The 25,256-nt window shown below is 43.6% G+C and overlaps 1 pseudogene; it reads left to right on the top strand.

Annotated features, from left to right (window-relative positions):
* Nucleotides 1-6,561: 6,561 nt before the first annotated feature.
* On the top strand, nucleotides 6,562-22,061 carry LOC132216083 (zinc finger protein 615-like; annotated as a pseudogene).
* The last annotated feature ends 3,195 nt before the right edge of the window (nucleotides 22,062-25,256 follow it).

Raw genomic sequence — 25,256 nt, 5'->3', positions numbered from 1 at the left:
TTTTAAAAAAGACCATGCCAGGGCTGTTTTTCCCCCTTTTTAATATTTAATTTTTTAAAGGTTTGTTAATTACAATGGACATACAGCATGATATTAGTTTCAGATGCACAACATGGTGATTAGGCATGTGTATAACTTACAAAATGACCCTGAGGTATGTCCAGCACAGGGCTGTTTCTCCTGATGGTCAGGCTTCCCGCCTCAGACACTTAAATGAATGCAAATTCCCAGGTCACATCCCACACCCCCTAAACCAGAAACTCCAGTACTGATCTGGGGTCCAGGACTATGGGTTTAACCGCGGCCTCATGCACACCTCAGGCTGACATTCTGTGAAACCCTAAATCCTCTTTACAGCCCCATCACCACCCTTGCAGGAGACCTCCTAATGGGATGGATTCAGGATGAGCCCATGTCATTGATTCCAGACTTTTCCTGCCTTCACTTCAGTGGCCTTTTTCAAAGTCCCCACCCTCATTGACAACTTAGGCTCCTCCCAGACAGTCTCTCCTCTTGGTAACGGCCAGCCTCACACTGTATTAGTTTGTGAGAAATTTGTGTTCTTAAAAAAACAAACAAGCCCTGGCCGGCTGGGCTCAGTGGATAGAGCGTCAGCCTGCGGACTGAAGGGTCCCGGGTTCGATTCTGGCCAAGGGCACATGCCTGGGTTGTGGGCTTGATCCCCAGTGTGGGGTGTGCAGGAGGCAGCCAATCGATGATTCTCTCTCATCACTGATGTTTCTGACTCTCCTCCCTTCCTCTCTGAAATCAATAAAGAAATATATTTTTTTTAAAAAGTGCTCAGTAATTTCTAGCTATTAAAAAAACAAACAAAAAAAATACACGCCTCAAGACAACTATTTTCCAGCCAGAGGTATACGTGGGTGTCCGTTTACCAAATACATTAAATCAGTGGTTCTCAACCTTCCTAATGCCGAGTCCCTTTAATACGGTTCCTCATGTTGTGGTGACCCCCAATTTCATTGCTACAAATTTAACATAATGAAAGCATAGTGATTAATCACAAAAACAATACGTAATTATCTATGTGTTTTCCAATGGTCTTGGGCAACCCCTGTGAAAGGGTCGTTCGACCCCCAAAGGGGTCGCGACCCACAGGTTGAGAACCGCTGCATTAAATTGACCTTTTCTAGCAGGACCTCCTCCTGCCCCCCTAATTGCTCCTTTGGGAACGTGGTTTGTCATGTATATAAACTTATATATAAAGGGGAGAATCATATACTCCGCAGCTATCGGACTTTTCTGCCCAGCCCTCGGAAAGCAACTGAGGTTGCACGGTGTTTGCACCGCGAAGCTCTGAAAACTTAACCTTTTTATTTTATTTTTTGCGTAGGAAGTGCTGGAAAACGAGATGCTTTTAGCAACCAATACGGGCTAAGCGCCTTAACGCGGGCTCTGCCTTCTGTACGGCAACCAGGTGTCACCAATGGCGGCCCCCATGGCGGCGCCGCGACGTGGGCGCAGACATGTCGCTGCCAAACGCCTCCTCAAACGCCCGAGGTCCTCCTGGGCCACCGTAGACCGGGCGGCACCAGGACAAAAGTCGAAGCCGTTCGCGGAAATACCACGGTCGCGCTCCCCTCGTCGGGCTGGGCAAAAATTCAGGTGAGTGTGTGGTTTTGTCCCCAAAAGTTTTTGTTGTTTTTTTTTGTCACAGCCAAAGTTTGGTTTCTCACACGTGACGTGTGGGCGCGGTGTTGTGCGGAGCGTGGAATCATCGCGGGGACGGAGGGGGAGGGTAGGAGCGGCGGGAGGATAGCTGAGGGGACCCGTGTAGGACCGGGTTGTGAGGTATTTGAAGGGCAGCAGAGGCATCTGTCTGTGGTCGGGGTGCCCGCGGGGTCGGTGCCCAGATGAAGAGTCTGTAGAGGTGACGCCCTGGTCCGGACTGTCAGGCTGTGGGGTGCTGCGGGTCACCCCGCGTGTAAGAAGTGCCGGGGGCATTGAAGATGATCGTGGAGTCAGGTTCAGGTTGGGGATTTAATACGCGCGTCAGTGATGTTGAGCCGGCGCGGGTGTCCCCGCCTGGGAGTGTCTGGCCTGCGTTTCCGATGAAGAAGGAAGTGTGAGCAGAGTCCGCGGTCCCGAGAGGCTGGCGAGGGGGAAGTTTTGCACGAGCAGGATCCCTGGTGTGTGGTTTTTTTTTCCAAAAACTATATTTTACTGAGTTTTTTTAAAGAGAAGAAGGGAGAGCGATAGAGAGTTAGAAGCATCGATGAAAGAGAAACATAGATCAGCTGCCTCCTGCACGCCCCCTACTGGGGATGTGCCTGCAACCAAGGTACATGCCCTTGATTGGAATCGAACCTGGGACCCTTGAGTCCGCAGGGTGACAGCTCTATCCACTGAGCCAAACCGGTCAGGGCAGATCCCTGGTGTTTTTAAGGTTAGGACCTTGGCTGCTGTTGGGCCCAAAGGCATCAGGGCCCGGAGTGCTATTGCCAGTCCTTCTGTTTATTTTTATTTTTAAATATATTTTATTGATTTTTTTCGGAGAGGAAGGAAGAGAGATAGAGAGTTAGAAACATCCATGAGAGAGAAACATCGATCAGCTGCCTCCTGCACACCCCCCACTGGGGATGTGCCCTTGACGAGAATTGAACCTCTGACCCTTCAGTCCAGAGGCCTGCATTCTATGCACTAAGCCAAACCGGTTAGGGCTCCTTCATTTTTTTTTTTTTTTTTTTGCTGTTTTTTTTTTTTTTTTTAAGAGATCAGTGCCCCTGACTGTATTATCAGGAATTGCATGTGTTTTTGTTTTGTTTTTTTAAATATATTTTATTGATTTTTTACAGAGAGGAAGGGAGAGGGATAGAGAGTTAGAAACATCGGTGAGAGAGAAACACCGACCAGCTGCCTCCTGCATACCCCTACTGGGATGTGCCCGCAACCAAGGTACATGCCCTTGACCGGAATGGAACCTGGGACCTTTCAGCCCGCAGGCCTATGCTCTATCCACTAAGCCAAACCGGTTAGGGCTCCTTCTGTTTTTTAACCTTCAGTCCACTTGTTGACTGACTAGAGACCCAGGGACTAAACCAGCAGCGCCCCTGTGTCATGCATCCTCTGTGGCACCTTTCGCGCTGCAAAGGCAGAATTGAGTTTGTGACACAGACAGTTTGGTCTGCGAATGGGAACATGCCCCCTTTGTCTCTTTAAGAAAAAGTTTGTTAACTTCTGCTCTCACCTCTTAATATATCCATAGCAGCCCTAGCCGGTTTGGCTCAGTGGACAGAGTGTTGGCCTGTGGACAGAAGGGTCCTGGGTTCGATTGCGGTCAAGGGCTCATGCCCAGGTTGTGGGCTTGATCCCCAGTAGGGGACGTGCAGGAGGCAGCCAGTCAATGATTCTCTCTCATCACTGATGTTTCTATCTCTCTTTCCCTATCCCTTTCTCTCTGAAATCAATAATATATATATACACACACATTAGAGGCCCGGTGCACAAAAATTTGTGCACTCGGGGGGAGGGGGGGTCCCTCAGCCCGGCCTGTGCCCTCTCGCAGTCTGGGACCCCTCGGGAGATAACGACCTGCTGGCTTAGGCCTGCTCCCGGGTGGCAGAGGGCAGGTCCAATCCCTAGGTGCAGCCCCTGGTTGGGCTCAGAGCAGGGCGAATTGGGCAGTTGGGGCGCCGCCCCCTGTCATGCACAGAGCAGGGCGGATTGGGAGGTTGCCATGCCACCCTCAGTCACGCTCAGGGTAGGGCCAATTGGGGGGTTGGGGCACCGCCCCCTGTCACACTCAAGGCAGAGTCGATGGGGAGGTTGTGGCGCCACCCCCTGTCACGCACAGAGCAGGGCCAATCAGGGGGTTGGGGTGCTGCCTCCTGTCACGCACAGAGCAGGGTCCATCAGGGGGGTTGGGGCTCCTTACCCTGTCACGCACAGAGCAGGGTCAATCAGGGGGTTGGGGAGCTCCCCCCTGTCATGCACAGAGCACAGTTGATCAGGAGTTGGGGAGTTCCCCCCTGTCACGCACAGAGCAGGGCCAATCAGGGGGTTGGGGTGCTGCCCCTTGTCACGCACAGAGCAGGGCCAATCAGGGGGTTGGGGAGCTCCCCCCCCCACCCCCCCGTCACGCACAGAGCAGGGCCCATCAGGAGGTTGAGGAGCTCCCCCCTGTCACGCACAGAGCAGGGCCCATCAGGGGGTTTGGGTGCTGCCCTCTGTCACACTGATCCCGGTGCCGGGAGGCCTCTCAGCTCCGCTGATCCCAGTGCTGGGAGGCCTATTACCCTTTTACTATATAGAATAGAGGCCTGGTGCACGGGTGGGGGCCGGCTGGTTTGCCCTGAAGGGTGTCCTGGATCAGGGTGGGGGTCCCCACTGGGGTGCCTGGCCAGCCTGGATGAGGGGATGATGGCTGTTTGCAGCTGGTCACACACCCTTCAGGGTGGGGGTCCCCACTGGGGTGCCTGGCCAGTCTGGGTGAGGGGCTGAGGGCTGTTTTCAGGCTGGGACTGAAGCTCCCAACTGCTCCTTTTTTTCTTTTTTTCTTTTTTATTCTGGGCCAGCTTTAGCTCTGGCTCCAGCTCTTAGGCCTCCGCTCCTGAAAGCAGGTATCTGGTTTGTTTCGGTTCTCAAAACTCTGTATCGCCGAAACCGGTTTGGCTCAGTGGATAGAGCGTCAGCCTGCGGACTGAAAGGTCCCAGGTTCGATTCCGGTCAAGGGCATGTACCTGGGTTGCAGGCACATCCCCAGTAGGAGATGTGCAGGAGGCAGCTGATCGATGTTTCTCTCTCATCGATGTTTCTAACTCTCTATCTCTCTCCCTTCCTCTCTGTAAAAAATCAATAAAATATATTAAAAAAAAAACAAAAAAACAAAAAACAAAACTCTGTATCAACTCCAGCTCTGAGATCCTAGCCGGCTGAAAGCTGGTTTCTGGGAGTCTATATTTGTTACAATGTTTGAAACTGCAGGCTCAGAGGCCTGCAGTGGCAGGCATGGAATGTTGGAGTCCACCGTCACTGAAGCAAGCAAGCCTCATATTAATTCCAAGATCCCTGGCTGCCACCGCCATCTTGGCTGACAGTTAATTTGCATATCTCCCTGATTAGCCAATGGGAAGGGTAGCGGTTGTACGCCAATTACCATGTTTCTCTTTTATTAGTGTAGATACTGATAGCAGTGGACGCTGTTGCTTATTTGCCTGTCATACATTCATGCGTTTTTCTTTGCTAACAGAATCTGCATTTTATTTCATATCCATCCCTCTGACAAGGTGAGCATATATGCCAGTGTATTAGTAAGTTTGGGTCCGTCTTCGTCAATTGTGGTGGTTCCAGTTCCCATGGCTAGTGACTGAATTACTCTGAAATGAGCTTAAGTACATTATGCGCTTCTAGCCAACTATATGTGCGAAAATCTGTTGGTTGTTTCTGAGATAATTTTAAGATTTTTTTTTATTGATTTCAGAGAGGAAGGGAAAGGGAGAGAGAAACAGCAGCGATAAGAGAGAATCATTGATTGGTTGCCTCCTGCACACCCCCTACTGGGGATCCAGCCCACAACCTGGTTGTGTGCCCTTGACAGGAATTGAATCTGGGACCCTTCAGGCCGCAGGCCAAGACTCTATCCACTGAGCCAATCCAGCTAAGGCTAATTTTGTCTTTTCAATACATCATTTCTTGAATCAGAAGGGGACAGCTTGCCACCCTAAAATATGCCTCTTTGGGATATTGGTAACTTTAGGCTGGTTAATTTGAGGAAACTGAATCTTGAGGGGAGAAACCCTAGTATGTTACTCCTTGTGAAGGGCATTACATTTGTAAAGGCAATGTCATCTGTAAGGTGTCTCCCTCACTATGCCAAACCTGTCTGAACTATCAGCGGAGGAGAGAGGACTTCGAGGTGCATAGCAGCCTTACCCTTGTTTACTGTGCTTTTCCTGGGAACCTCTGCTAACCGACTCTACAACCCCAATATCTTTATGGAGCCTTCCACTTTGGACAGTGACTTCATTTTACTAGGTCACTTGTATGTATGCAGGAGGGATACATGTTGTTAACCTTTTTATTTTTAAATATACATATATATATATATATTTTTTTTTAATATATTTTATTGATTTTTTACAGAGAGGAAGGGAGAGGGATAGAGAGTCAGAAACATCGATGAGAGAGAAACATCGATCAGCTGCCTCCTGCACATCCCCCAATGGGGAAGTGCCCGCAACCCAGGTACATGCCCTTGACCGGAATCGAACCTGGGGCCCTTCAGTCCGCAGGCCGACGCTCTATCCACTGAGCCAAACCGGTTTCGGCTTTTAAATATATTTTTATTGATTTCAGAGAGGAAGGGAAAGGGAGAGAGAGAGAGAGAGATATACATGAATGATGAGAGAGAATCATTGATTGGCGGCTTCCTGGACACCCTTACTGGGGATCGAGCCTGCAGCCCAGGCATGTGCCCTTGACTGGAATCGAACCTGGGACCTTTCAGTCCACAGGCCGACGCTCTATCCACTGAGCCAAACCAGCTAGGGCTGTTGTTAACCTTTTTGATTGTTTTTCCTCTGTTAATCTGGGGTATATCGATTTAATTATTAGACCAAGCAAAGAACCTAGAAAAGAAGGAGAAAAATTATTCTACCCCCATAGTGTCATTTCCCTCATCCTTTTTTCACAATCACTCCACAAAACTCCAGAGAATTAAGGAACACCTTCACCACATTTAGAACCTAAGGATTTATTGGCCTGAAGAGTCAATATTTCCCGGAAACTAAAAAAGGGATTCCAGCGATACTGTGGGCATTGTCAGCAGGAGCACCTTAGCAACAGGTCCCAGAGGAAATGTACCACTCAATGACTTTTCTCCTCAACTTATCGCAGGTTGTTACTCCCCAGTGTGGACCTAAAGGGGACCACATACTAAACCTAGCAAACTCAGAGGGGCCTGTATGGAGAGCCTTACGAACTCAAAGGCCAAAACAACACATTGGATGGTATGAAATGAATTCCTTCTAACTTCAAAGCGAGTCTAGGCAATAGTCATGTCCTAGACTGGTATCTACACTAAAGGTCATTCTTTAGGCCTGGTCTGTTTGGCTCAGTGGATAGAGCATCAGCCTGCAGACTGAGGGTTCTGGGTTTGATTCCGGTCGGTCAGGGGCACATGCCCAGGTTGCTGGCTCGATCCCCAGTAGGAGGCGTGCGGAAGGCGGCCAGTCAATGATTTTCTCTCATCATTGATGTCTCTGTCCCTCTCCTTCTCCCTTCCTCTCTAAAATTATTTTTAAAGAATATATTTTTTAAAAAAGGTCATTCTTTAACTTAACCAAGCCTCGATTGTCTTCTTACATCCGGGATGACATGACTTTGAAATGTTGGGGTAATTTCTTTTTTTTTTTTTTCCAGATTCCTCAGAGCACAATCTCCCACCAGAGCAAGAGACCACAGAGTCCCTCAATGGTATTGCTGTCATGTTAATTCCTAAGTGTTAATTATCCTATTTCCACCTACGCAGAGGTAGGTGTCTGTTCCTTTTACTTTTAATCCAATCCCAGAGATTTCTCTGCTTTGCTTTTCCCCTCACCCCTAATGTTTCACCCATGGATTTCATGTAACCTTCTTGTGTTTCTTTGATTCTCATGTATAAATTAGGTGTAAAACTGCCATTCTCTAAAGCCTTTTCTTTTTTTTTTTTAATATATTTTATTGATTTTTTTACAGAGAGGAAAGGAGAGAGAAAGAGAGTTAGAAACATCGATGAGAGAGAAACATCGATCAGCTGCCTCCTGCACATCTCCTACTGGGGATGTGCCCGCAACCCAGGTACATGCCCTTGACCGGAATCGAACCTGGGACCTTTCAGTCCGCAGGCCGACGCTCTTATCCACTGAGCCAAACCGGTTTTGGCAACCTTTTCTTAATTCATTGTTATTTTGCTTCCAGGCACTTGTCGTCACTTTGGCTCAAATAAACTCATAAGAATTCTTTACAAGTTTGGACGTATCTATGACGGCACCAGGCACAATTGAATCATGTGAAGCAGGAAGAGGCTGCAGGGTTAGTATCAGCATCTCCGTGATACCCCTGACTACAGATAGATTTCTATACAGAAACACAGAGCAGACCCCAAAGACACCAAGACAGAGCCTCCCTGTTGCCAGCTCTATTCAGAGAACAGAAGGAAATACTCCAGGCTCAGGTGACTGGATTTGTTTTTTTCCTTTACTTTCTTCTGTAGTGGATTTGAAGAGGCCTATAAAACCACCTCCGTTAATCTGAAAAGTGCACACACACACACACACACACATATATATTTTTTTTCTCTCTTTCAAATTTATGAATTTGAATATATGACCTGTGTTTCTAGGTTAACAAGCACATTTAACTCTTTCACATTATAGAAACATCTAATTCAGTGGTTCTCAACCTGTGGGTAGTGACCCCTTTGGCGGTCCAACGACCCTTTCACAGAGGTCTCCTAAGACCATCCTGCATATCAGATATTTACATGACGATTCGTAACAGTAGCAACATTACAGTTATGAAGTAGCAACGAAAATAACTTTATGGTTGGGTCACAACATGAGGAACTGTATTTAAAGGGCCAGAAGGTTGAGAACCACTGATCTAATTGGAAGACTGCATGGATGTACAATTACAAATAGTATTTTACTAGCCGTGGGGTTCTTCAACTGTATATTAAAATAAAACTCCACTGGCTATATAGGTGCAGTCTGTAAAGTGAAAATGAGCAGAAAAACTAACATTTCTCCCAGGTCATGTACAGGACGTCACGCCCTTACACAGCATGGAGTTGGTACCGGAACCCCTGACATTTCACGATGTGGCCGTGGACTTCACCTGGGAGGAGTGGCAGCTCCTGGACCCTGAGCAGAAGGACCTGTACAGGGACGTGATGATGGAGACCTACAGCCACCTGGTGTCCGTGGGTGAGGACAGCTCCCCCGTGTCAGTCCGATGGTCCCCAGTCAGTGGCTTTTTATTGATAAGCTGCTTAACTGTTCAGAATAAATACAGATATGGACATGGTACAACCTCACATCTTTCTCTTGCCGCAGACAAGAGAGTATCATGTCCCCTCTCCTGATATAAAAGTCATTGTGTTAATGTGAACCTGTTCATTCTCCATTCTTTTTTTTTTTTTTTTTTAATATATTTTCACTGGCCCTAACCGGTTTGGCTCAGTGGATAGAGTGTCAGCCTGCGGACTGAAAGGTCCCAGGTTCGATTCCGGTCAAGGGCATGTACCTCGGTTGCGGGCACATCCCCGGTGGGGGGTGTGCAGGAGGCAGCTGATCGATGTTTCTCTCTCATTGATGTTTCTAGCTCTCTATCCCTCTCCCTTCCTCTCTGTAAAAAATCAATACAATATATATAAAATATTCTTTTTTTTTTCACTGTTTTCAGAGAGGAAGGGAGAGGGAGAGAGAGAGACGGAAACATCAATGATAAGAGAGACTCATCCATTGGCTACCTCCTGTAAGCCCCACAATGGGGATCGAGCAACCCAGGCATGTGCCCTTCGACTGGAATCGAACCCAGGACCTTTCAATCTGCAGGCCAATGCTCCATCCACTGAGCCAAACCAGCCAGGGCTCATTCTCCCTTCTTGACAGAGCCCAGCCCAATAGAATATGTCTAACTCTCTGTCATTGTTCACAAGCAGGGTATCAAGCCAGCAAACCAGACGCGCTCTCCAAGTTGGAACAAGGGGAAGAACTGTGGACAGTACAGCGTGGACACCACTGTCCAGTCTCTCCAGGTGAGGGGGGGAGAACCAGCAAGGCGGGTGGCCGGGAAGTCACATTCTAGTCAGCGACGTTGTCAGAGCTGTGACAGTGAATGAGGAAACTCAAAAAACATCCCCTCCACGTATGAGAACCCTTTTGTAGAAGTTGAGAGGATAGCATGCCCTGGTTTTCTTTTCTGAGCTCTGCCTTGCTTATTTTATCTACATCTTGATTTTGTTTGCATAGTTTCCTTTGTCCTAGGATTTTCAGATTTTTTTTCCCTTTGTCCACGGTCACAGTGTCTCTGTCTGTGTTACCACTTCTGTAGCTATGGAATTCTACTTCCCAGGTCTCTTTGGAAAGACAGAACTTTGAATTCATCACTTTTTTTCTTACTACTGGGCCTTCATGCCCTGGCTGGAAAGAGTGATTTCCTTCCATAACCTCCAACCCACTTTGGATACTGTGTCCCTTCTACTCTCTGTAAAAAAAAAAAAAAAAAAAATCAATGGAAAAAGTATCCTCCGGTGAGGATTAACAAAAAACAGTAAAAAATCAATAAAATATATTAAAAAACAAAAACAAAAAAAAAACAACAAAAAAACAAAAACAAAAAACAAAACCAAAAGCGCTTACTACAAATATATTAAAATGAGTATATTAAAATGAATAATAACCTGCTTTTCCTGGTGCATTTATGTTGTTTTCCCCCATCCTCCCAAAGTTCTAAATATTCAGTTCTCATCTTAAACGTCTCCTCTGTTCCCATGAGGTGACCTATTTCTGTCCTGTGAAATGGGCTCCCAAATTGACTTCTCCTTCAATATCGTCTAATGTACCCTTTCTTCCAATGTGTTTTACTCATCGTCATAGCAGCTGGCCTCTGATTTCCCATTTTGTGTGTGAGAGCAGGAATCACCTTCCCTCTATTGTTTTTTTACTATTAGTTCCTCTTTCCGAATTAGATACTTTGAATTCTGTCCATCCTCGCATCATCTGGGATGTTCCCTACATGCTGAGCTCTCCCTTCTTAAAGATCTCTACTGCTCTGACCTGTTTGGCTCAGTGGATAGAGCGTCTGCCTGCGGACTGAAGAGTCCCGGGTTCGATTCCAGCCCAGGGCATGTACCTTGGTTGTGGTACATCCCAGTGGGGGGGTGTGCAGGAGGCAGCTGTTCCTCTCTCATCGATGTTTCTAACTCTCTATCCTTCTCCCTTCCTTTCTGTAAAGAATCAATAAAATAAAAAAATAAAAAAAGATCTCTACTGCTTCATTTGATGAACAAGAAAAGATCTTAACATATTGCATGAGTTTGAGACCAAACGACGTCATAACTTATGTCTGCTTCAAATGACTTACTTCCTAGTTTTCCCAATTCAGATTTTTGTCCGTTCTAAGATGTTATTACTGCATATATTGATTTATTTACTCATTTTAATTGTTTTATTATTATTGATCTTAGAGTGAGGTGGGGGAGAGATAGGTAGGTAGATAGATAGATAGATAGATAGTTAGATAGATAGATAGATAGATAGATAGATAGATAGATAGATAGATAGATTTGTCATTTCACCTATTCATGCATTTATTGGTTGATTCTTCTTTGTTGCCCTGACCAGGGATGTGCAACCTTCATATATTGGGATGATGCTACAACTAACTGAGCAGTTTGGTCAGGGCTACAATTATTTAAAAAAAACAGCAACAACAACAACAAAAACCACATCATAGTTTTAGTGGTTTTACTTAGATTTAATTCACGTACCATACAATTCACCTAAATTATATAATTCACTGTTTTGTGGTATATTTGATATAGTTGTGGTGGAACCATCATCACAATCAATTTTAGAACATTTTATATTTACAGAAATGTTTTTTAATATATTCGTAATAAGTGCTTTTGGTTTTGTTTTTTGTTAATCCTCACTGGAGGATACTTTTTCAATTGATTTTTTTTTTTTTTTTTTTTTTTTTAGAGAGAGTAGAAGGGAAGGAGGGAGAGGAAGAGAGAGAGAGAGTGAAAAATCGATGTGAGGGAAACACATTGATTAGTTGCCTCCTGTATTTGCTGGTAACTGGGGATCCAACCTGCAATCCAGGTACATGCCCTTGACCTGGAATCAAACCGCAGTCTTTTGGTGAATGGGCCAATGCTCCAACCACTGTGCAATACTGGCCATAACTGGAGAGAGAGAGAGAGAGAGAGAGAGAGAGAGAGAGAGAGAGAGAGAGAGAGAGAGAAAGAAACATCTATCAGTTTTCTCCTGAACTGGCCCCCACCAGTTACTAAACCCTCAACCTAGGCAAGTTCCCTGACCTGGAATCCAACTAGTGACCCTTCGGTGCATGGGACACACTCCAACTAACTAAGCCACACCACCCAGAGCTATTTACACCTTCTTATTGAGGCCTTGATTCCTGTAGCTCTTTATAAGTTTTGAAATTGGAAAGAGTGAACTACCCAACTTTGTCCTCTTTCAAAATAATTTTGATTTTTGGATGGTTGAATTTTCATTTCAATTTTATTTTATTTTATTTTTTTTTAAAATATATTTTATTGATTTTTCACAGAGAGAAAGGGAGAGGGATAGAGAGTTAGAAACATCGATGAGAGAGAAACATCGATCAGCTGCCTCCTGCACACCCCCCACTGGGGATGTGCCCGCAACCCAGGTACATGCCCTTGACCGGAATCGAACCTGGGACCCTTCAGTCCGCAGGCCGACGCTCTATCCACTGAGCCAAACCGGTTTCGGCTCATTTGAATTTTAGAATCAGCTTGTGAATCTCTGCAAAAAAAAAAGAAACAGCCGAACCGGTTTGGCTCAGTGGATAGAGCGTCGGCCTGCGGACTGAAGGGTCCCAGGTTCGATTCCGGTCAAGGGCATGTACCTTGATTCTGGTTGCGGGCACATCCCCAGTGGGGGGCGTGCAGGAGGCAGTTGATCGATGTCTCTCATTGATGTTTCTGGCTCTCTATCCCTCTCCCTTCTTCTCTGTAAAAAATCAATAAGATATTTTAAAAAATTAAAAAAAGAAAAAAGAAGAAGAAACAGCTAGGATTTTGGTAGGGATTACATTGAATCTGTAACTGAACTGAGTAGTAATTCCATCTTAACCATATTAAACTTCCTGATCCATGATCATTGTCTTTCTATCTAATTCGTTCTTTAATTTCTTCCAACAACGTAAGTTTCAGAATAAAAGTTCTATAGTTCCTTTTCTTTAGTTTATTCTTAAGTATGAGATTCTCTCATATTATTTAAAGTAAGTATTTAAATGGAATTATTTTCGTGATTGCATTTTCAGATTATTCATTGCTAGGATATAAAAATAAAACTGATTACTTTTTCATCATATGCTGATGACACTTAGTCCCAGGTAACCAAGTTTCCTGTCATATGTAATTGCAGTTTCTCTTTCAGTGATCTCTGTGATACGCTATTACCTTGCTTAGAAAGTCTGTCCTTTTCCTGAAAACTCTTTAATGTGTTCCATACTTGTAATTGCCTCCTGCAATCTAAGTGACTGCTTTATTTCTTTAGAACTTGCATGTTGATAGCCTAATATTTTTTAAAAATATATTTTCATTAATTTCAGAGAGGAAGGGAGAGAAAGAGAGAGATAGAAACATCAATGATGAGAGAGAATCATTGATTGCCTGCCTCCTACACACCCCCTCACTGGGGATCGAGCCTGCAACCTGGGCATGTACCCTTGACCGGAATCAAACCTGGGACACTTCAGTCCGCAGGCTGATGCTCTATGCTCTGAGCCAGACCATCTAGGGCAATAGGCTTGTATTTTTTAAGTTAAAAGCAGTACAAGAAAAGTCTTAAAAATGTATACCTCCTCTCTACATTGCACAGTCCTTTCATTCTCAGTAGAAGTACGCTAGATCAGTGGTCGGCAAACTCATTAGTCAACAGAGCCAAATATCAACAGTACAACGATTGAAATTTCTTGAGAGCCAAATTTTTTTTTAAATATTTTATTGATTTTTCACAGAGAAGAAGGAAGAGGGATAGAGAGTTAGAAACATCGATGATAGAGAAATATCGATCAGCTGCCTCCTGCACACCCCCCAGTGGGGATGTGCCTGCAACCAAGGTACATGCCCTTGACCGGAATCAAACCTGGGACCTTTCAGTCCGCAGGCTGACGCTCTATCCACCGAGCCAAACCGGTTTCGGCTGATAGGGTTCTTTTGAGCACGTAGATCAGGGATGTGAGTTAGCTCCCTGGAGCTCTCCAAATGTAAGCCCATGGGAAGTTCCAGAGCTGAATTTGGAATGTGTTTGAGGAACTTCTAGGAAGCCTTTCTGGATAGAGTGAAATGAGCAGGAGGGAAAATGACTGCAGATAAGGACAAGGTGGTGGCCCTGAGATATAGGTCACACGTCGCCTCTTGAGGCCAATGAAGACCTTGCTGTCATTCCATTAAAGTTGAAAAACCAGTAGAAAAGTGACATTATGTAACTAAGTTTGAAAATGGACCACTTTGCCTAAATTGTAGAAGACAGACTTTATAAGGGAGGGAAATATAACCATGTTATACTCACCATTACAATTTGTGAGAGTAGAAAAACACAGATTAAAATTATGAAAGATAAAAGGTGCCTAGGGAAGAATCCAGGAGTGACTTGAAAGGTGCTAAATTGCCTGACCTAAGCCCTGCTGGTGTTGCTCAGAGGTTGAGTGTTGACCTATGAACCAGGAGGTCATAGTTCAATTCCCAATCAGGACATATGCCTGGGTTGCAGGCTCCATCCCCAGTGGTGGGCGTGCAGCAGGCAGTCGACCAGTGAGTCTGTCTCATTGATGTTTCTCTCTCTCTCCCTCTCTGAAACCAATAAAAAAAAAAAAAGAAGAAGAATAGCAAGTTTTAGGCACATGATAACCCTCAATAGTCTGTTATAATTATCTGGATAGCAGATGCTGAGAATCCACGTCCTTACTCTGTGTATTTGTTCTGTACCCCTGTCAGCAGGTGTGCACCCTTTCACAATACTCAGTGTTTGTTTCTTTTTGGTGGGGTCCTTGAGTTTCAGAACTTTAGATATGCCTTCATGTTTTATTTTACATGGTTCAAAACACAGTCTAGTTTAGTCTCTTTGAAGAATTTGTAAATGTTCATGGACTGACACATATTTTCAGACTAGACCTGGTATAGCATCTATACAGTCAAATAATTTCTTCATATTTGTACTTGGCTATGTGATAATAATATTAAACTTTGTTTCACAATGCAGTCTAGATTTTCTCCTCATTCTGAACTTCAGTAATATCCCTTATTTCATTAAAAGGCATTTCGCTTACTTAGTGGCTCACTCCACAATCCTTTCGTTCCCAGTAGAAGTACTCTAGATAATCAGTAATAAATTTATATCTTAAGGCAAAAAATGCTGTAAGAAAATTGAATGCTGTAAGAAACATCACTCCTGCCCTAGCTGGTTTGGCTTAGGGGATAGAGTATCGGCCTGCGGACCGAAGGGTCCTGGGTTGGATTCCCGTCAAGGGCACATGGCTGAGTTGCAGGCTCAATCCCCAGTAGGGGGCATGCAGGAGGCAGCTGGTCAATGGTTCTCTCTCATCATGGATGTTTCTGTCTCTCTCTCCCTCTCTCTTCCTCTCTGAAATCAATAAAAATATATTTAAAGAAAAAAAAGAAACATCACTCCTGGAGTAATGTTTACTAGTAAGTCCTCACTTTCATTAACCTCTTCTTGCTTCTCCCATTTAGCCCATCAGTGAACCTTGTCTTCTCTTTAAATAAAGGTTGAGCAAGCCGAAACCGGTTTGGCTCAGTGGATAGAGCGTCGGCCTGCGGACTGAAAGGTCCCGGGTTCGATTCTGGTCAAGGGCATGTACCTGGGTTGCGGGCACATCCCCAGTAGGAGATGTGCAGGAGGCGGCTGATCGATGTTTCTCTCCCATCGATGTTTCTAACTCTCTATCTCTCTCCCTTCCTCTCTGTAAAAAAAAAAAATCAATAAAATATATTTAAATAATAAATAAAGGTTGAGCAAAAGTATGTTTGCCGTTATGAGTACATGAAACACAGGTTTATAATTGTATTATTACTTATCAATTAATGCCAGATTTCCCATATAAACACCTGTAAAGCTGCTCTTGCCGCATCCTGTGTATCCTCTGGAATCAATAAAGATATATATATTTTTAAAAATCAATGGAAAAATATCCTCAGGTGAGGATAAAAAAAAAATTAATTCTTACCCAACGGTATTTTTGTATATTATTTCCTGTAGAGGATTCAATCCTTGAATGAAATCTCTACTAATTCTGTAATGAATATCTATGACTTATAGCATAATAAAATCTGTTTTTGCCCTGACCGGTTTGCTCGGTGGATGGAGCATCGGCCTGCGGACTCAAGGGCCCCAGGTTCGATTCCAGTTGGGGGCATGTATCTTGGTTGTGGGCGCATCCCCAGTGGGGGGTGTGCAGGAGGTGGCTGATCAATGTTTCTCTCTCATTGATGTTTCTGGCTCTCCCTCTCCCTTCCTCTCTGTGGAGAATCAATAAAATGTATTTTTTAAAAATCTATTTTTAGCCGAAACCGGTTTGGCTCAGTGGATAGAGCGTCGGCCTGCGGATTGAAAGGTCCCGGGTTCGATTCCGGTCAAGGGCATGTGCCTGGGTTGCAGGCATGTCCCCAGTGGGAGATGTGCAGGAGGCGGCTGATCGATGTTTCTCTCTCATCGATGTTTCTAACTCTCTATCTCTCTCCCTTCCTCTCTGTAAAAAATCAATAAAATATATATATAAAAAAAAATCTATTTTTATATATATACTAGAGGCCCGAGTCATGAATTTGTGCACCAGTGGGGTCCCTCGGCCTGGCCTGTGGGATCTGGCCGAAACCTGCTCTCTGACATCCCCTAAGGGGTCCCAGATTTTGCGAGAGGGGATAGGCCAGGCTGAGGGACCCCACGGGTGCATGATCGGGCTGGGGAGGGACGCGGAAGGTTGGCCAGCTGGGAGGGACCGCAGGAGGGCTCCAAGGCGTGTCTGGCCCATCTTGCTCAGTCCCCATTGGGCAGACCCCAGCAGCAATCTACCCTACCGGTAGGATTGTCTGCCCCCTGATGGCCAGTACACATCATAGCGACTGGTCAGCTGTCTGCCCCCTGGTGGTCAGTCCACGTTATAATGAGCAGTTGCATGGCCTTAGCATATCATTAGCATATTACACTTTGAATGCTTGAACGGACGACTGGACACTTAGCATATTAGGCTTTTATTATGTAGGATATATTTTATTGATTTCAGAGAAGAAGGGAGAGGGAGAGAGGGAGAGAGATAGAAACATCAACGATAAGAGAGAATCATTGATTGGCTGCCTTCTGCACACCCCCTACTGGGGATGGAGCCTGCAAACCAGGCATGTGCCCTTAACTGGAATTGAACCTAGGACCCTTCAGTCTGCAGGCCAATGCTCTATCCACAGAGCCAAACCAGCCAGGGCATAATAAGATCTATTATGTTCAAAGTTATTTGTTGTATCTTAAAATATGAAAAATGTACTGTTATAATTGAGTTTAAGGTTTAGATTTAGAGTCAGCTTAATTGTAGAAAATAGGCTCGGTTGAAGTTAAATTCGAGTTAGTTCTAGAGTTGAAACATTTTATAATTTGATGTTAAAGCTAGAGATAGAGTTAGTTTTAAGCCTAGCGCCAGACATAGACTCACCCAATGTGTTAGAATTTATTTATTTATTTATTTTTTTAAATATATTTTATTGATTTTTTACAGAGAGGAAGGGAGAGAGACAAAGAGTCAGAAACATCGATGAGAGAGAAACATCGATCAGCCGCCTCCTGCACATCCTCCACCGGGGATATGCCCGCAACCCAGGTACATGCCCTTGACCGGAATCGAACCTGGGACCCTTCAGTCCGCAGGCCGACGCTCTATCCACTGAGCTAAACCGGTTTCAGCTAGAATTTATTTAGGGTTATTATTTGTGGGAACATTAGAATTGATGTTATATTTTGCTTTCAGTCATGGTTATGATTTAGAGAAATATTTTAGTTTCTTTGAGTCTTAGTGTTTGTACAATGATTATGTTTTGGTCCAGGGTTTGGTTTGAGTTCCGGATTCCAGTTGTTTTGTAGAATTAAAAGAGAGACTTGATATTAGTGTTAGGTATGAAGTTAGGATAAGTAATTTTTTTTAAATAAATAAATTTTTATAAAAATTACAAAGGTTTGACAATATCAGTGTCAAGAACTGTGGACGAAGACAACATATATCTCTTATTCTACAAAACATAGAATTGACACTAAATAGTTACTTCAGCAATGGGTGCTGTGGCTCAATTGGTTGGAGTGTCATCCCCTACACCCAAGGGTCACTGGTTCTATTCTTGGTCAAGGCACATACCTAATTTGCAGGTTTAGTCCCTGGTCAGGGTATGTACAGGAGGCAACTGATCAATCTCTCTCTCTCTCTCTCTCTCTCTTTCTCTCCCCCTCTCCCTCTCCCCCTCTCCCTCTCACTTTCGCTCTTGCTCTCGCCCTCACTCTCCCTTCCTCTCTAAAAGAAAAAAATCAATAGTCCTGGCCAGGAGGCTTACTTGGTTGGACTGTCGTCCTTACACCAAAATGTTGTGTGTTCAATTCCTGGTCAGGGCACATGCCTTGGTTGCAGGTTCTATCCCTGGTCAGGGCATGTATGAGAGGCAACTTATAGATGTTTCTCGTATCAATGTTTCTGTCTCTCCTTCCTCTCTCTCTCAAATCAATAATAATAATATATATCCTCAGGGGAAGATTTAAAACAAAATGTTAAAAAATATCAATAAATATATTTTTAAAATAAATAGTTACTGCACATGAAGACATTTTGTAAGAACAGTTTATTTCTTCTTTTAAAAAAAATACTTTTATTGATTTCTGAAAGGAAAGGAGAGGGAGAGATAGATAAAAAACATCAATGATGAGAGAGAATCATTGATTGGCTGCCTGCTGGGTGCCCCCACCCTGGGGATTGAGCCTGCAACCAGGGCATGTGCCCTGACCAGAAACAAACCATGACCTCCTGGTTCATAGGTCAACGCTCAACCACTGATTCACACCGGCCAGGCAAGAACAGTTTTATTTCAAACAAAGATTATGAGAGATTACAGAACGATTTACTGTTCTCTTCTTTCCCAGAATTCAAGAAAGTTGCTGATCCTCTGAATTGTCACTTGCAAAGTCGAAGCCTTCAGAAGAATCTAGGACTATGCTGTGAATATAATATGTTTGCAAATATTTTTCATCAGAGTGAAGGTCATTTCCTATTAAAGCAAAATCATGGTATGTTTGACATTCGTGAAAAACCTTTAAAATCTAATTTACATTTTGAAAACCAAAACAGAAGCTGTCACTTAACTAACTCTGTTGAGTTGAGTGGCAATGGGACATGCATTCTACATGCTAACAATGAACAAACTGAAATGAAATTTCCTGTCAGTATTAAAAACATCAATAGTGACTCACCTGTTAATAAGCAACAGAGAGGTCAGAACATAGAGAAACCCCATGTGTGCCCTGAATGTGGGAACGCCTTCATGAAGAGGTCTCAGCTCACTGATCACCAGAGAGTTCATACTAGGGAGAAACCTTATGGGTGCAGTCTGTGTGGGAAGGCCTTTGCCAGAAAATCCAAGCTCACTAAACATCAGAAAACTCACACAAGACTGAAACAATATGAATGCACTGAATGTGACAAAACCTTCCTCAAGAAATCACAGTTCAGTATACATCAGAAAACTCACCTGGGGGAGAAGCCATATTCCTGTAGTGAATGTGGGAAAGTGTTCATAAAAAAGTGGCAGCTCATTTATCATCAGCAAACTCATACAGGGGAGAAACCCCATGGATGCAGTCTATGTGGGAAGTCCTTTTCTACGAAGTCTTACCTCACTAAACATCAGAAAACTCATACAGGAGAGAAACCTTATATATGCAATGAATGTGGGAAAGGCTTCATTGTCAAGTGTCGTCTTATTGCACATCGTCGAACTCATACTGGAGAGAAACCATTTATATGCAATGAATGTGGGAAAGGCTTCACTTTGATGAACAGTCTTACCACACATCAGCGAACTCATACAGGAGAGAAACCCTATACATGTAATGAGTGTGGAAAGGGCTTCACCAGGAAGAGTCTTCTCATCAAACATCAGCGAACACATACAGGGGAGAAGCAATATGTGTGTAGTGTATGTGGAAAAGGCTTCACCATAAAGAGTAATCTCACTGTTCATCAGCGAACTCATACTTTAGAGAAACCGTTTATTTGCAATCAGTGTGGGAAAGGTTTCACTGGGAAGAGTTATCTGATTGTGCATCAGCGAACTCACACAGGAGAGAAACCCTATGTATGCAGTGAATGCGGAAAAGGCTTTCCAGGAAAGATGCAGCTCATCTTACATCAACGGACTCATACGGGAGAGAGACCTTATGTCTGCAGTGAATGTGGAAAAGGTTTCAAAGCGCACAGTCATCTCATCAGACACCTGCGAACACATACAACAGAGAAACCGTTTGTTTGTAGCGAATGTGGAAAAGGCTTTACCATGAAGACTAACCTCACTGTACATCAGCTAAGTCACACTTCAGAGAAACCATATATGTGCAGTGAATGTGGGAAAGGCTTTGCCGTGAAGAGTCGTCTTATTGTACATCAGGGAATTCACACGGGAGAGAAACCCTACTTGTGCACTGCATGTGGAAAAGGCTTCCCAGCAAAAAGCAAGCTGATTGCCCATCAACGGATTCATACAGGAGAGAAACCTTATATATGTAGTGAATGTGGGAAGGGCTTCACAGAGAAGTTTAATCTAATCAGACATCAGCGAAAACATACAGGAGAGAAACCCTTTGTAGTGTATGTGGAAAAGGCTTCACCATGAAGAGAAACCCTGTGAATGTAATGAATGTAGGGAAGCCTTCATGACCAATTCAGGACTCAATGAGGAGAGAAGTCGAATGGGTGCAGCAGTTATGGGAAAGATTCTGCCCACTTGTCAATCCGTGTTAAACAAGAGAATTTACAGATGGTTGCTTTGGGGAAATCCCTTTTTGAGTTCTAGGCCCTCAAGAAGATAGTATGCAATGAAAATGACTTAATGCAAAAGAACCTGGTACTGTGTTTACTGATCAATTATGTCATTATCTCTTGATAAAAAATTACAAAATAACTCAGATACAATCAGCCTTGCTGAAAATATTTTAGGACATTATATATCTAAAGAGTGTTTATTGAGACAAATCCCATGAATGTAACATTGGGAAATCCTTTTGTGGTAAGTAAACCCTATCATGTGTAATCATCAGAGATTATGAATTAATAAATATTTCTAATTATGGGAAAGCATCTGTCCAAAAGTAAAACTTCAGTAGATGTCAGTTCACACGAGAAAACAGTTTTGTCTTGCAATGCATATGGCATCATTTACAGTAATTTATGTTACCTCATCATTTGCCAGCAAATCCTTGCTGAAATATCACACGAACACATTCAATTTAGTGGTCTTTAGCAAAAGCTTAGGCAATGTAATGAAGGAAAGAAGGCTTGAATGAAAAAACGCTGTGTCACAAGTCTTAGCAGATAGTACACCTCACAGGCAGTTGGGGGCAGTATACCTTCACCATATTTCTAGTTACCTTGCCATTGAGTTAAGCTTTAAATAGTGGCAGTTACTCTCTTTATGGATCAAATTTTAATATACGCAACATAAAAGTGTTCTATGCCTGTTTCATGATGTAATTAACTTTTGCAATTCTTTCATTCCAACTTAAAGATTGGTTAGTATACAAAATACCTGATTAGTACTCCTCAAAAAAATTGAGGACATAAAAAAGAAAAATACCAAGAAATGGTCACAGAACAGAGAAAATGTAGGAAACATGATGTCTGAAAACTATTGTATTTGGGGTTGAATCTTGGGACAAGAAAAAAATGGCAGAAGAAAAACTTGTCAAATCTGAGTAGGATCTATAGTTTGGTTGCGTATTATACCAATGTTAATTTCTCAATTTCATAAATATACCATGGTTATATAAGATGTTCAGATAGCAGGAATCTGAATGAAGGTATATGTGAACTCTTTGTAGTAGTACCTTTTGACTTTTGTATAAATATAAAATCTTCTTGAAGTAAAAAGTTTATTAAAAGTAGGTCTAGCCCTAGCCGGTTTGGCTCAGTGCATAGAGCGTCAGCCTACGGACTGAATGATCCCAGGTTCAATTCTGGTCAAGGGCACATGCCCAGGTTGTGGGCTCCATCTCTCCCTCTCTGAAATCAATAAAAATATATATTTTTTAAAAGTAAATAAACAAAAGTAGTTCTAATCTATGTAAATTATATTTCAATCATACTGGGAAGAAAAGCAGGTATGATCTAATTTTATTTTAATTTTTTAACATTTCCATATAAAATGTTTATATATGTAAACATGGCATATATATATATTTCATGGCAGGCTAAACTTTTTTAAAAGTGGGGTATTCATAAAATAAAATTTAATTATGTCTGGCTTATATTATGACACTCTTTTAAAAAATATATATATTTTTATTGCCTGGTTGATGTGGCTCAGTGGTTGAGCGTCAACATATGAGTCTGGAGATCACAGTTCAATCCCCAGTCAGGGCACATGCCTAGATTGTGGGCTCGATCCCTGGTGGGGGGCATGCAGGAGGTGGCCAGACAATGATTCTCCCTCATCATTGATGTTTCGATCTCTTTTCCCTCTCCCTTCCTCTCTGACATCAATAAAAATATATATTTTTTAAAATGGTAAACATTTATGTGTATTTTACCACGTTAAACAATGTGTTCTCGTTTTTTGAAAATTCTAGAAAAATTTTGTCTCCTATGAGGTTTGTCTCTAACCGGGTACACGACATCACAGGGTGGAAGCGGTGTACCTGGCCTACGGAATTATCGTGGGGGGTCAGGTGAACGGAGCACCAAGGTATTTGCCAGGAAGGAGGTGTTACACCTGTCTGTGGTTGGGGTACGTGTGGGGTCATCAGGTGATTCGGGGTCTGTAGAGATCAGTGACCGTGTCCCTACTATCACGGTCTTTGAGGGCCACTCTGTTTTTAATGGATCGAGGTGCCATTTAGTTTGATTGCAGTGTCAGGTTCTGGGTCAGGATTCAACATGGGGCTTAATGATGATGGGCCACGGGTGGTCATCACGAGGGCACCTGGTTCAGGTTTGGGAGTAATCGGCTGTGTGATCAGTGTCTGTGGTCCTAAGGGTCTCATGAGACTGAAGCTTATTTTTTTTTTAAAATATATTTTATTGATTTTTTACAGAGAGGAAGGGAGAGAGAGAGACAGAAACATCGATGAGAGAGAAACATCAATCAGCTGCCTCCTGCACATCTCCTACTGGGGATGTGCCCGCAACCCAGGTACATGCCCTTGACCGGAACCGAACCTGGGACCTTTCAGTCTGCAGGCCGACGCTCTATCCACTGAGCCAAACCGGTTTCGGCGAGACTGAAGCTTTGGACACCCAGGACCCTAAGCTGGTGCTTGGGTTGAGGTTCCAATGTTGGCTCAGTGGTTGAGCATCAAACTATGAACCAGGAGGTCATGGTTTGATTCCCAGTCAGGGCATAGCCAGGGTTGGGGGCTTGGTCCCCAGTGGGGGGCGTGCAGGAGGCAGCCAATCAATGATTCTCTCATCATTGATGTTTCTATCTCCCTCTCCCTTCCTCTCTGAAATAAGTAAATATATGTTAAAAAGCTTTTTTTCATTTACAGTTGACATATAGCATTATACTAACGTTAAGTATACAAATTAGTGATTAGACATGTATATAACGTACAGAATCATCACCAGGTAAGTCCAATACAGGGCTGTTTCTAATGTTTTTCTACAATAGGCTTCCTGCTTCAGAAAAGTAAATGAATGCAAATTCCCTAGTCAGATCCCACACCCCCTAAACCAGAAACCCCAGTACTGAACTGGGGTCCAGGATTATGCCTTTTTAACAACGGCCTGATGCACAACTCCTTTTTTAAAAATATACTTTTATTGCCCTGACCAGCTTGGCTCAGTGGATACAGCGTCGGCCTATGGACTGAAGGGTCCCAGGTTCGATTCCGGTCAGGTCAAGGGCATGTACCTTGGTTGCGGGCACATCCCCAGTAGGAGGTGTGCAGGAGGCAGCTCATTGATGTTTCTCTCTCATCGATGTTTCTAACTCTCTATCCCTCTCCCTTCCTCTCTGTAAAAAATCAATAAAATATATATACATTCTTGCAAACCCTAAGTCCTGGATTACAGCTCCATCACCTTGTAATGGGGTGGATTCGGGTTGCATCCTTGCCATCGATTCCAGACTTTTACTGGCCTCACGCTAATGGCTTTTTTTCTGAGTCCCTACCCACAACGACAAGTTAGACTCATCTCAGCACTTCTTTTCTCCTAGTTGGGAATGGCCAGCCTCACACTGTACGAGTTTCTGGAAATGTTTTTGTTCTTAAAAACAAACAAACAACACACACACACACACACACACACACACACACACACACACACCCACTCTGACCAGTTATATTCTGGCCAGAGCTATCCGTGGGTACCTGTTTACCAGATGTGTTATCTTCCATTGTTCCTTTCTAGTGTTGTATTGCAAATCAGCGAGCTGGACAAGGCACCTTAATCAGCCCATTCCTTAGGAGTCATCTTTATTGCGTGCAGGTTCAGAGCGGATGACCTCTGTCAAATTCTGAACAAACAACAGGAGGGAGTATTTCTATTTTTTATCCTTCTAGTTCTTCGTGTAAGTTATTTTGGCAGACAGCTTGTAACCTTGAGTATATATCGTATCTAACAAACACCTGTCATGTCTCTACAGACAACTTGTAACTTTGAGTACATATCTATACGGACACCTGTAACCTTGGATGATCAAACACTTGGCATGAAGATGGGAATTATTATCAGTATCAGTGTATCAGCCCCTTTAGATGGCTAGCTTGCAAGGATCAGACAGTTAAGTTTATCTTTTCTATTATTCAAGCTATAAAAACAGCTATAGACTGAGAGACTATCTGAAAATAAGAGTAGCCCTAACTGGTTTGGCTCAGTGGATAAAGCATCGGCCTGCGGACTCAAGGGTCTGGAGTTCGATTCCAGTCAAGGGCATGTACCTCGGTTGCTGCACATCCCCAGTAGGGGGGGTGCAGGAGGCAGCTGATTGATGTTTCTAACTCTCTATCCCTCTCCCTCTCTGTAGAAAAGCAATAAAATATATATTTTTAAAAAGTGACCAATGAGTTAAAAAAATAAATAAAAATAACAGGCCCTGATCTGTTTGGCTCAGTGGATAGAGCGTCGGCCTGGGGACTCAAGGGTCCCGGGTTTGATTCCGATCAAGGGCATGTAGGGGGTGTGCAGGAGGCAGCTAATTGATGTTTCTGACTCTCTGTCCCTCTCCCTTCCTCTCTGTAAAAAAATCAATAAAATATATTTTTAAAAAACCAATAAAA

This window comes from Myotis daubentonii, chromosome 15, assembly GCF_963259705.1.
Source record: "Myotis daubentonii chromosome 15, mMyoDau2.1, whole genome shotgun sequence".
Classification (NCBI taxonomy): Eukaryota; Metazoa; Chordata; class Mammalia; order Chiroptera; family Vespertilionidae; genus Myotis; species Myotis daubentonii.
The sequence above is the reverse complement of the archived record's forward strand: the minus strand, read 5'-3'. Positions and strand labels throughout refer to the sequence as shown.